Here is a 14534-nt window from a genome sequence, read left to right as displayed (position 1 = left end):
TAACAAAATCTCCTTACCAACACTTCCACAGCTCACTAATTAACACGTATGTCATTAGTTTAATGCGTACAAAAATCAAAGTATCAGAATGACAAGCTGTGATGCCTTTGGACAGAGCCAGGCTACTGGTTTCAGTCTTTATGCTAAACTAAGCTAACCATCTGCTGACTGAAGCCTTATATTTACATTTATTTATAACACGAGAGTGGTATCGATCTTCTCATCTAACTCTCGGCAAGAAAGCGAAATTGCATATTTCCCAAAATGTTGAACCATTACAGTTCACCTGCCTCCTCTTGAGTCTCGAAACTGAATTATGTGTAATAAGATAGCATACAAAGGTATTACTGACATAATAACACTTCGTCTTAACTCTTCATCTCCTACTGCTTCTCTCCGTCCTCGTCTGTCCTCCTCATCAACAATTTCACCCCTTTTTGTCTTGAAGTTTTAGAAGTGTCTTGAAGTATTCCTCCCGTAGCCAGCATGGCAAAACCCTACAGGGCCTGGTTTTCTCCAATCTGAGGAGTCTCATTGACGTCTCACTCTCCTGCCAGCCAATAAAGCTTTTTAGGATAGAATATTGAACACTGGAGAATAGTATTTCAACTCTCTAACATCCTACAGCTGAAAACTAATCTCCTCTGATTCACCCTGCTTTACTCAGCTGCTTTAACACAGGAAGTTAAAAAGAATCAAGAGGCAATTAAAGAAATACCTCTGAGATTAAACCTTTAAATAAAGAGGATGAATAATTGCGAGTAAGTGGGTGCTTAGTTTTTATTTCTGCTTTGATGGAAGCATAAACTGGGAAAGTTTCAATATCGTGGGTGATTATTCCTCTTATGAAAGTCCTGCTTTAAAATGCTTCTCAGGTATGACAATTAGAGCCAATAAATTGATCGTAAAATCTAATTTAAAGCAGTTTACCAGTGTTTTTCTTCTAATCTTGGATAATCCAGTCAACACCAACATGGTCAGCTCTGCAGATAGAATCCAGGTGGTGCACCACACAAAGAGCTCACTGTTGAGGAAATTCAGAGGATGATCAATGCGTGTAAAAGGTTAAGTTATTTCCAAAGAGTGTGCTTCATGAAGATCAAGGTTTTGATGTAGGTGTGCTGTCAAAACGTAATGGGGTGGAAAAGTTGAGACCTTGCATATCTGAGAACTGCCCTGATGTGAGCAATACAATGCAGGCAGGAAGAGTACAGAGGCCGAATCATCCAGAGCACGGTGCATTCACTGTCTAGTTGCATGGGTGTTGCAGGCAAGATAGGAGAGCCCTGTCTAGCTGGTCTGGACTCTGAAGTTAACTCATTTTATAAACATAGCAGTCACATATTTCATCATCAGTGTGAGGTTTGTTTACTGACTTTCAGTAGGATCATATTGTGATGACATGATTACATCCTGTCATTGATGTTATTGTGTTTTTGTTTAGCTCATACTGTATGAGGACTTTGGTCTCCTGTGATGCCGAACAGTGAAACACAGTTCATTGCGTTGCATGTGATTTTGCATACATTGCTAGTGGTGGAAAGTAACATTTAAGTGTGGTAAGTACATTTACTCAAGCATCATACTTAAGTACAATTTTAAAATACTTCTACTTGGGTACATGCAAATATTGTACTTTTTACTCCACTACATTTATTTGATAATTTTAGTTACTAGAAACTTTACAGATTCAGACTAATAATACAAAATATAATCAACAAATAAAAAGATAAGATAAGGGAGGAAATTCACAAGCTAGCAGTGTATAAAGTAATTCAAATTAGCCCCACCTTTACAAGCTGCAACATTAAAAAGTGATAAATTATTATAATTCATTAATATAATGTACATTTTTCTGAAATGGTCCAGTCTGCATAATGAGTACTTTTACTTTTGGTACTTTAAGTATATTTTGATAGCTTTTGTACTTTGTAACAAAGCATGTCTACACTGTGGTATTGCCACTTTTACAATTTACTTTTAAAACATCTTAATAATTCTTCCACCACTGTACATTACCATGTTGTGATATATACAGTATTGATATCAGTAAATATTCTTATTAATACTGTCATAGTGATTTCAACCTACATCACTGTATGAACTATACACCGTATAGTGTGCTTCACCTGCTGTCAGGATATGGATTGGTCTATTAATCATGCACATCTAAACTCCTTGAACACGTATTGTATAAACAGACTTTTGATACCATGTTGGTAGATATCTGCCAACACTACGTATAAATATCAAATGAATACAAACATGATACAATAATTATATTTTCAGAGCAACAAGTACAAAATAATAGAATAGAAAGATGGTCATTTATTGCCCCAGTCTGCTGCTGTTCTTTAATGAATTCCTTTCATTTGAGAAGTCAAATGATAAAAAATTCATACACCAGGGCAGCTCCCAGAGGAGCTTGTCTATGAACATGCTGAGTCAAAGAAAACTGCCACCCAGATCTAAAATCTTGTCTTTTCTCATCAAGTGTGATTAGAAATGGTTTGAAGTGATTGCAATGCAAAGAATGTCAGATGCTCATTCCTGTAGGAATAATAAGGAACAATGTCCAAGAAAGTGGCTAACATTCCTATTGTGATAATAAAAAACATGCATTTGAGCCCCGGAAGAGACTGAGACAGTGTGCCTATCATTTATGACCACTGTGTTGCTTACTAAATGACTTAGCTGCATAAGTAGAATAATAATACATCTATGTACGTATGTGTATAAATTATGGCCCCCTTGAGCTCAGTATCATCATCATTCACTGTATATAATGTGTAGCTCAATCTCATCTCTAGTTACAGAGTGCAGAGCATCTTCAGAGGTGTAAGGGCCACACTTGCTGTGTTTAACATGCTATGAGCAAGCAGAGATGCAACTCAGGTATGAATAAATTATGGCAGGAATTGATTTTGCTTCTGCTTGCGTATACTTAATCTGAAATTGGTGATTATGTTTCACCAAAGCAACAGTCTCTGTTTGGCTCCCTTTATTTCTTGGTTCAAATACATTTTCTAATGATCCATAGGAAGAGTTAGTGGGTTGGTCCAATCCTTGGGAGAGCTGCCAGATTAGGGCAACATTCTGCAGATGCTACAGAAAGGAGAGATGATTGGACACTTTACATTATGCATTTATTGCTCATTACTCCTCAAAAGGCAGAGCTCCAACAGTATACAGCCACTGGCTGTAACCACAGCTGCTGCTGCGCTGCCTGGCTGTGGGTTGAGCTGTGGTTGAAGCTGTGGACATAGTTATTGCTCGGGCTACGGCTACAGTTGTGGTTGTTTCTATGGTGCCATATGGCTACGGTAGCAGTGGCGTGTCCTTTTTTGACTGGGGTGGCCCAAGTGGGTCACTTACTTCATGCAGGCATGAAGTATGTGTGCGCGCACACACATCGGAATAGCATTAATTTAGCATTTCTGTCTCCACTACTCATATCTACTTTAAATACTAACATTACAGTTTCTTACATTCCTGTGTTTAAAATTTTAATTTAAAAGACAAATAGATCTACCAGTCACAACACAACAGAGTGGCATCATACAAATGTAATATAAAGCTTCCACTTTATTACAAAACAGTTTGGATGGAGTGTTGTTCGGGTGTGAAAAAGATGTCCCTCTGGTGCTCTTCAGTTTGGGGATCCTATAGTTTAGAATTGGTGAAGAAATTTGAGGCACTCAAGAGGGTAATGATTTAAAAAGCCTTTAATATCTCACAGCTATTTAGTCATAGTAACAGTTAAACACATGACTACGCGTTGCAGCCATTAAGGCCTTTTTCAGGGCAAATACAAAATGGTCGCCTTTGGGCTGTTGCTTACATATGTTAGCAAGTAGTCACATGTTCACTATGGACAAGTAAATAGGCACATGATTATTGTAGACAGGTAAAATCAAATGTAGAAATATATACAAAACATCTTAAAACCTCTTAATATTTAAGTTTTCAGTGCATACAGGCAAGACGGCACATGACGTTTTTCAAAGGACCCAGATTTACATATTGAGAGGGAATGCAAGTTTTTCAGAAACAAAATACCACCATGACCTTTCAGGGGCTCTGTGTGAACCAGTTAGTCAATTAGTTGATGGACAGAAAATTAATCGCTATCTATTTTGACAAGTGATTAACAGTTTAAGTAATTTTTAGCCACTCTAGCATTTGGCTCTGCTAGCGTGGCTAAAAAAAGGAGCTCTAGGGATAGCAATGTCAGGCTGTCGGTCACATGAAGGTATCTCTTCATTTTGTCTTCATCCATGCGATCGTTTTAATATTCTTAGTCTTGTTCAAGCAGAAATGCCAAACATTTTATGGTTCCAGCTACTTGAATGTAAATTTGCAGCATTTCCTTGTCTGACATTTTATTGAAACTTAATATCTTTGGATTTAGGACTGTTGGTCAGGCACAAAAAGCCATCTGAATATGTCATCTTGGGCTCTATAGACCATTTGATTAATAGTGAAAATAATCATAAGATTAATTTATAATGAAAATAATCATTTGTTGATGTCCGAGTGTGGAGGGAAAGGAAGAGCATTCCTCTTTCTCTGATGTTTGTGATTTGGATTTGCATTTTGGACAAATATGTTAAATTTTGACAAAATGGAGCTCAACTCATTTAAACTCCTTAAAATCCCCTTCAGACAGATTATTGTAGCTAAAGATTGAGATGGTGCCTCAAGTCAAGATGAGAGATGCTCTTTGAAGAATTTGACAACTTTGGAGTGAGATTTTCATGCTCAGGAGTGTGAAAAATTCTCATTGCAATTCTCCTGTCTCACCAGGAAGAGATGCTGTTTAGACAGCTGTCACTCTCTTAGCTCCGTGCTCCAACTTTCCAAAGTCTGAGACATGCAGGGACGTAAGTGGAGTAAATGAGTGTCACCAGGTCCTAATGCCATTAGGCGCTGTTGTAATTCACTGAAACTGATTATATTAGAGGGGGGACGTGATGCTTTCACAATGTCCCGAAGCTTGACTTCAGGCCACAGCTACTCTTATGGCAAATTGAAAAACAAGAAGAGAGAGATGAAGTAAGAGGCAAAGAGGCTAGAAATGCAAATCTGACTTTACAAAGCTGCTGGTGTGAACCTTTTTTTAAGGGGTATGTGTGGCATTCGCAGTTTGCATTCATAAAAAGATCAGCATGCAATCATTTGACTGTGTTGATGCATGTTTATGTCTGTGTGTAGTATGTAAACTAAGTGCATTTACTGAAAGACATCCCACAAAAGCTTTATTAATTTATATAGATGTGTGCCTTCCACCAAGCCTCACTGAGGGTTTGAAAAAGAAAAAAAGAACACACTGAATACATTAATGTTAATGTTGAGGAGCTGGTGTGTTCATTAATGTGTGTGTGTGTGTGTGTGTGTGTGTGTGTGTGTGTGTGTGTGTGTGTGTGTTACAAACTTCTAAAATGGCCTGTTCTCCCCGGGTCATTCATTAAAAAGTTTAAAACAAACCAGACAGGAAGAGGACAGAAACTATTCATCAATGCCTACATTTACACATATAATGCTTTATTTTTACCCTCAAACTACGTCATCTGCTGGGTACATGTTCAAAGCACAACACAGACTCGCTGCCACTATATGTTTGCGTCAGGTTTGCTTTCTCTTCTTCGCTTTCTTGTCCACTGTCTCTCTCTTCCTCTATAGTTTGGGGAGTATTAAATATTTAACACTCAGCTAACGAGGGCTGGACCTCTCCAGCCGGGCTGAGATATTTAAAGGGGCAATGTGTCCCAGCATGCAAGGGAGCGAATGGGATTCACCAAATTACTCTTTCAAAGGCCCCCGTCAAGTGATGAGAAGCTCATTTTAAAAAAGATGAGTTTTTTGACTTGAAGCCACCTGGGAATTCCTTCACTTCCGCTGTCTGTTATGCGTGTGTGTGTGTGTGTACTTGTACTTGCTACATAGTGAAGACTGAAACACGTTTTTACCCACAAAGTGAGGACATTTTTGGAAAGTGAGGATATTTTGGCCGGTCCTCACAACTTCAAAGGGCTGTTTGAAGGTTAAGGCTTGGTTTTAAGGGTTAGGTTAGAATTAGGGTGAGGGTAAGGGTGAGGCATTTAGTTGTGATGGTTAGGATAAGGGGCTAGGGAATGCATTATGTCAATGACGGTCCTCATAAAGATAGAAATACAAGGGTGTGTGTGTGTATGTGGGAAAGAAACAGAAAGATGGGGAAAACATTAACAGATGGAGAAGCAGAGAGAGAAAAATTCCATTTCACGAGTCAATCTGGATTTAAGTCTGGTCTTATGTAACTTGGTGTTCCTTATTTGCCTTGTTAGGTGTAGGCTATGAACCTGAAACCACTGCCAGACATAGTATTGATTGTTAGTGTGGGCTGGAAGTAATGCAGTGTACTTGTAGTACATGTGCACTTGAAACCACCTGACCTACATATTTTTTAATTCAAATGACTGTGTGTAGTGTGAAAGGTGTCACTCATAGTGACAAACCCACAGAGAATTATCACCCAACTCTTCAGATCCCCTCAGCTCTTTGGAGTGTTTTATAACCAAAACAACCAACAACAAAAATGTTAATATGTCAATGTTGTTTACAGCTTGTTGTGCTGCCTCCAAGAGGCCGAAAAATCTATAAATACATGCAATACAAGTAATTGCTGAGATCTCAAAACAAAATTTAAAAAAAAACAGTGACTTCTGCAACAGAGTGCAACAGGGCCAAACCTGAGCAGTCAGACAGGTTGTAAACAAGCAAGTTTAGTTAGAGTATCTAAACCATTTTATTTGGAGGTATATTCTTCATTGCAAAGTATGTAAACTGTGATGGATGTTTATAACAGACAATTTGGTTATAATTTCACAGTTCTCCCCTATATTAATCTGGCTAACCTGGGGGATTGTTCAGAACCTGTATGACTGCCTAATCACAAATGTTCCTCCCACGTCTGACTTCTTTTAAAGTAATATAAATTATTGTTGGGTTGTTGTTTTTTTGGCCACTTGGGTGCAGTGCAACAACCTGTAAACACAACATTGACATATTATCACTGTATAAGGTCGTTATGGCTAACATCTTAGCAAAACATTTTCTTATTACACTTTCAGCAGACATGGAGCAACATTTGTATTCATTTGGAGTTTTTTCTGGCCAAACAAACAAATGTAGGTCTGATACTTTTAGCTCTGTTTTGATCTGCACCAACTCCTGAGTAAAATATCTGGCTCTTTAGCTGCTAAATGCTCCTTGTTCACCAGTCAACTTTGTCTGAACTTAGTGCTGGACGGGTAGCGTACAGGAGCTTTTTCACACAACAGGAAAAATAGCTGCTGCTATAAATGAGGTTGATGTGAGTGGTGAGAGTGAACCAAAACAGTAAAGTTGCAGGTGTAAAACCAAAACAATTAGCTGAAATGTGCTATAATGGGTTCATCACAACAAGCGACACCTTTCACATTACATATAGTTGCATAAATTGACTTAAATATATTGATTATTGCAGCTTTAAGTAATATTGTCACATTCCCAGATCTAAGCAATTAACTTGGCGAGTACAGTGTTATTGATATCGCTAGGAACAATATGCTTTCAGACCGAGTCACACTTTAAAACAAGGAAGAATTCGTCCTTGTATAACCTCTGTAAGTTATACAGAACACCGCTGCATCTTCCATCAACACCCCAAATGCCTTTATTTTCTCTTTGATGATACTTTATGTTGGACAGGGTGGATCCAAGCAGCTCGTGGATTCCTTCTGCGTGAATTACATTTATAACTCCTCAGTGCTCATGAGGGTGGCTTGACAGAGTTGTCTTTGGATTCAATATGCCCACATACATGAAGCTTCATGGGGCCTTTAACGGCTACAGGAGGACACTATAAGACTCAATTCACACTGTCGTCCATGGATGATCTTAATGTGCACATCTGCTCAATGATTCATCAACTCACACTTCATTGTTGAAGTTAAGAGACCCGCAGCTGAACAAAAACTTCGTCTTTTGAGTGCACATATCAAATCAATGAAGATAAGCTTTTGTATTCTCATGAGTTACTGAGACACAATAAACTGCAGGAGATTAGAGTACATTCCAGTTAAGGCGGGGACACACTTTGGATTGTTGAATATGATCTGGGCGTGACGACTCATGGGCCCAAGTTGGACAGGGTGGGTTCCAGTCTGGATCAGTTGGTGTTGACAGTCGGAAGATAAAATCATATAGTGTGTGATATGTAAAGATCATAATCTTAAATCTTGAGATTCAGTTGCTGAGAGTCGTTCTTAAAAAGGTTTTTTAAAACATGTTTCATATTTGAGACTGACATTGGTGACTGATGACATCACTTGAGTACCACCTGAGGGAGACGTAACGGTAAATAAACAGCTTTACCTAAATTGAAGTTAGTTTCTTTTTACAAAGTTCACTCACCCTCAATTCCCTCTATCTCCCTTTGCGGGGTTGTCTACCGCCAGAACTCCAGTTGTTGCTGCCAGTCGTTCAGTGTTTTGTCTAGTGTCTTTAGTCAGTCGGAAGGTTTATGCTACTTTCTCCCTATCAAAGACTAAAAAATCTGTGCAAGTTGGTGGACACAATCCAGAGGAAACTTCTTGGACGGGCATCTGAATTCCCTGGGCAGGACCTTTTGTTTTGCACCCCAATGCTGGGGTACCAGACGATAGAGCGGGATGCCCACTGATCACAAGGTTGGTGTTTCGATCCCCAGCTCCTTCTGTCCAAGTGTCCTTTCGCAAGACACCAATCATTGCTGATTGTAAAACCTCTATTGTAGCTGACAAACACTGCTGTTTGCCATCCAATTTAATATGACTCATTTTTATTTTGATGCCTATGAAGTGTTTTATGACTTTGTAAAGTCACCGTTGATAATTAGGGACACAAAGAAAATATTACAGATTGTTTGCTCATTGCGTCAGGGACAAGATCCTTTCTAAGGCTCCTTTCCATCATTTAACAAGGCTGCACTCATAACAGCGAATCTGTTCTGATGGCACCACAGACAATTAATCCCTGTTTACATGACCCACGAGTGTTTTATAAACACATTAACATCCACATAAATGGAAAAGATGTATATGTAAATTAAGCTTTTCCAGTACAGCCATTAAAACAGGTGATGAAACAGGCCAGAGTGAATGAGTCAGTACACACAAATTAATTAGACCGAAGAGCTCTGTATGTGTGTGTGTGTGTATGTGTGAGGGGTTGTGGGTGCATGGAAGCACTTTTTCCCCCAATTAAAACCATCAATACTGAAGTGATCACTTTGAATAAGAGCTTTGTGTTAATCATTATCTCTTAAACACCCTCAGTGTGATGTGATGCACTTACACACACACACACACACACACACACGCATGCACTTTCAAACACAGAGAGATATTGAGATATTGATTGTGTGAGTGTGTGCAGGATGATCATACTTTAGGATTTAGTCAACCCAGTTAATGACCCAGCCAAGCCTTGGGCTGTGTGTGCGTGTGTGTGCGAGTGTGTGTGTGTGAGGTCATTGAGACAGACTTTTGGAAACATCCAAAAGACACAGATGACTGAGTAAGGACTTGGTTCTTGCTCGTTGATTTTAACAATGTATGCAACCCACTACATGAAGCATGTTTAAAGGGTTGATTCATCCAAAATTAAAAAACAAAAACTCACCATACCCCTAGTTTTATCAATTCATGATGCAGACATTTTTTTTTTTTTTGAGTAATATCCCTCTCATGTTGCCTCCACACCAATTCAATGGATGGGAACGTTTTGTGGTAGTTATGGCATCTTCTGGAACAAATGATCAGTTTTCACTGGACCATAAATTAATTTTTACTGAAGAAAAAAATCCCTATGAAAACATTTGACAGTGTGTTCTGTGGACTATCCAGAGCTGTGGTTCCCAAACTGGGGGTGCACAAGAAAGATGTGGAGTGCAACTAAAGTTGGATGAGTTAACATGCGTCTTGGGTGATCCGATCACAAGTGGACAGCTTAAGTACGTCAGTTCACACCAGTTCAACCCGAAGTGTTTCTGAGGCGGGGCCTCGCTCATTATGGTACAAAAACACAACTTTATTCACTGATTTTGGTGAAACTGGATCATATTTCATGGAAAAAATATTTTCTGGTTTTCCCTCTGATGTCCTCCGGCTGCTCTGCCTCAACTCTCTGCGATTTATGGAGTTTCCTGATGGACAGATAGCTTGCGGCTAAAACGACACTATGAGAGCAGTGCGACTGAACCAAAACAGTAAAGTTACAGGCCAGTAAACCTAAATGCTGCTACAAGAAGCTATAGCCCTTTTGAGCTAAAGGGGAACTGCAGTCTGATAAGTTAATTCTCTGCAGGTTCATTGCTATGAGAGATCCCCTTCACATACAAGTAGTCATGTAATCCACTGTTAACATAAAAATATTTATTATGGCAGCTTTAACTCATACTCTAAAGTAGTCAATATTCAAACCCCTTAAAGACATGCATACTAACTAAAACCTCCTCTCTCTGAAAGGTTTTCTTCATCATCTATCCTTTTTGAGCACATTTGGTTCGCATATGGAGGTATGACCACACACACAAATAGGCATTATGTCCCTGTTTGCTTGAACAACTGCAGATTGCATACACTTTTCTTTCGAACCTGCCTGCTGCCGGCTGCAGGCAGCTCACGCTGTTGTGACAGTGGGAAAATCTGGAATTGAACTTCCTTCCCCGCTGATCCAGATATTTCACTCTCACATGGTGTGTGAGATTGATGTGATTAATTTGGTGTCAATTTGGAAGATCTCAAACTCTTCAGGCTCATATTGATACAGTATGCCGTATTCCACACATGTGTTTTGGATAGGGTGCACAGCAGTTGGGGGTCTTTCTCCCCTGCTTCTTTGGCTTTCTTGCTGTTATTCACTCACATCCAGCTGGCAGGTTGAGCCACATTAGTTCTGGTGACTTGTGTGTTTGTGTGTGTGTGCTGCTGTGTTGACATTCCATATATGCAGACGTCCATGACATTCCTGGCTGTGCAAAGGACCGTATAGTGTCCATAATCTTCACAGGTTTTCACAGAGAAATGCTCTTCACATCAGTCAGAATCAACAATTCCCAGAACAGATTCAAGTGTAACTTGGAGCTGCATGTTTGTTTCTGAACTGTGTATATGTTGTGGATGGAAAAAGAGAATGCTGGTGGTGAATAGGGAGCCTGTAACATGAAAATGTAAACAGACTGGAGATGTAGTAAGATCATCACAGAAGTACTGGATCCATTATAATCTTATTGTTGTATTTTGAATTTCCTGTCACAACCTTCTGTTGATTTTTAGCCATTCTAGCGGCAGTGTTGGTCAGTCAGTCAGTCGACCACTTTGGTCCACAATATCTCAATAACTGGATGGATTGCCATGAATATTTGTACAGAAAGTTATGGTCCCCAAAGAATGAATCCTCATGACTTTGGTGATCCACTGATTAATGACTATAACTTTAACTATCCCGTGACTTCATGTAGCGCCATCATTAAATTTAAATTTGTCCAGTACTTTGGTTTATGACCAAAAACTTGCAAAACTAACATCAGCCTCAGATGTTCCTTGTGTTTAGTGCTAGAAAATGTTAGCTTGCTAACACACTAAACTAAGATGGTAAACATGGTAAGCATTTTAGCTGCTAAACATAAACATGATATCTTAGACATTGTGCGTGTGTTAGCAAGATGATGTTAGCATTTAGCTCGAAGAAATGCAGAGCTGCGAGCATAGCTGTTGACTCCAAGTCTTGTTTGATATCAGAATATTTTGTATTATTTTACAATATTTTGACAACTGTCCCTGTATGTCCTTCAGTTTTTTTCCACATGTATGTTTTTCCTTTATGTTCTAAGCTTTTCTTATTTTATAAGAGCTCGGGCTCCTCGTTGTGAGCCCGTAGAGATTTAATATCGGGCTGTAGAACTGAATTTGACTTGACTTAACGCAGATTAAAATACCAGGTCATCTGAGGACAAGAGGAGATACTGATATGGTAAAAAATTAATGGCTGACATTGTTCAAATTGACACAACCAAAAATGTTTGGCTTGAGCTCTTCTCAACAGGAATGTCTCTGTATTGTTTTCACATTCTTCACTGATGATTTTGCCAGAAACAAAGAGATCATAAATTATCTGTGAACAAGTGATCTCCAGACTCCGAAGAAGAACTACACTGTGCTTACTTATCACCGTACTCATCCGTCATCCTCCAATACACATTAGACAGTGAAATGCACGTTAGAGAGTTGCACAGTCATTAATAACACCAGCTGTAGCATTACTGTCAGGCCCATGTAAAAAATACAACCAAAGATATTCTTCTAATAAATCCCTCTGAGTGCAGGTTCTGAGGTCAGATGAGCTGGGCGAGATTCTTTGTTTCCTCTTGGACCGAAATCTTCTTTTTCCTCTCCCCTACCTCCTGATATGAAGCTGGCATGTGTATATAGTGTAGCTTGTCCTGTCAGATTAACCAGCTACAGTAGTACTGCAGTATATACATTGCCTGGGATTTGTTTCCTCTCCTATTTATGGTCATGCAAATACTGTAAATGTGGCATCCATGGGAGGAGACAGGAAGGAGTTCAGGTAAATTTCTAGTTGCCTTTCTTGACTCCAGCTCAGAGAGAGAATTTGTTGTGGAATTTAACCATTCCCTCTTGAGCCTGATGGACGTAGCCTGAAATATGATGGGATGAGTGATTGGAGTGTGTAGTGTGTGTGTGTGTGTATGTGTATTTGTGGATATGTATTACCAACTAAGTGTGTTTCTAGTCTTCTCAGGGGGGCTTCTACCATTTCCATAGGGTGCGTGAAAAGACTGATGAGTAGCTCAGCTAATTTCAAGAAATAGACAGAGTTTGACAGTAACATATTACTTACAGTAACAATTGGAAATTCAGTGATTACATTACAGTTACTAATCCCTGTAACACGCTGTTACTTCAACATTTGTGGGTCAACTTGTTTGCTGATCTTTCTGGAAGTCGGATGCAGGGTTGATAATAAGTCTCCCTTCATGGAGAGACTGGTCCTGGACTATCCCCATTTATGACCGCAGCAAACTTTAGAGGAAAAATCAGAGCATTATTTTTCACTTGTTCTCAGTCCGCATCAAAGGTATTTTTGCTGTCTGCCTGAAATGAAAAATGTTTGCCGGAAGCAAAACCAACGTTTAAAGAAGATTTTCAAAGGGAACACTATTTGACCAAATATTGGAGTAATGTACTAATGAGTGCTAAGGTCCCATATGTGGCTAGTCTGGGATGTGTTAGCTTGCCACAGGGGCTGGAGTTGTGCAGAAGTAGGAGACACTAAACCATGTATGCATAAAGAGAACTGGATATAGTGTCAGAGGTGGGGCCCTGTTCATTCCTATGAAAGTTGCTCAGTGGCGTATGAAGCCAAAAAGTTCGACTTCCCGGTATAAAATGATCTTCTGCATCATGGGGCCCATAGAGTAAGCACACTAGAGACTTTCCAAATGTTATCAGACCAAATGGATCAAATTCTGATGGTGAAACATATCATTTAGTGGGGGTTGTGACACTCAAAGAAATGTATCCACCATTTTACAGAGGGATTAATTGATCCAGCATGAATAGAGGGAGAGTAAATCCATGGGATCAAATACAGCACTATGAGTTTGTATGAAATACATACAACAGAATCTAACCGCATGCTGTGCCAAACGCAGATCTGAAGCATGAATTAGGACGAGCCCTGCAGGTCTCTCTCTCTCTCTCTCACACACACACACACACACACACACTGTAGAGTTTGTGTTGACTCAGGAGAATCAGCAGCAGCAACGTCTTTGATCACTTAAATCAATTTGCTGCTTCTGCTCTGTTCAAAAGCCAAATCCTGAAGAGAAGTGAGAGGTTGGCGAGGTGAAGGGCAAACAGGTCACTCTCTCAGCCTGCAAACAGAGCTGTCATTATCGTTCCCAATACCTCTCTGCTTCCTTTAATGGATAGAAAACAGACAGTCAGCAGTTACACAGAACTCTTTTGCTGAAAGTAGGATAGTTTTAACTAAGCTTTCTTGGATATATTTTTACAATTCTGGAAAAAAAAAGTAAGGAATAGTTTGACATTTTGGGAAATACGCTTATGTCATGTCAGCATTGTATATATGACGCTACCACCAGCAGCTGGTCAGCTTAGTTTAGCTTAGCTTAACCCCCCATGAAACCACAAGATATATCATGTTAATTAATGAGCTTTAAAGGAGCTGATAGCTAGCGAGTAGCTACATTGTGTAAAAAAGCAACCTGGATGAACCGCAGGTGTGCAGAGGAATTGGCGGCAAGGGCTTGATGAGTGGTTGGTTGCAGGTGTATAGGAGAGAGATGGACTGCCAGCAAACAAACAGGAAACACAAGGGAAGGGAGAGAACAACTGAAAACACTAGGGATGAGGGAGAAGCAGAACCAGACCATGACAGTATGAATGAATAAACATGTGTAAGTTGTAGAGAAGAGGGCA

Source organism: Siniperca chuatsi, linkage group LG15, assembly GCF_020085105.1.
Source record: "Siniperca chuatsi isolate FFG_IHB_CAS linkage group LG15, ASM2008510v1, whole genome shotgun sequence".
NCBI lineage: Eukaryota > Metazoa > Chordata > Actinopteri > Centrarchiformes > Sinipercidae > Siniperca > Siniperca chuatsi.
This window is presented reverse-complemented; position numbering follows the sequence as displayed.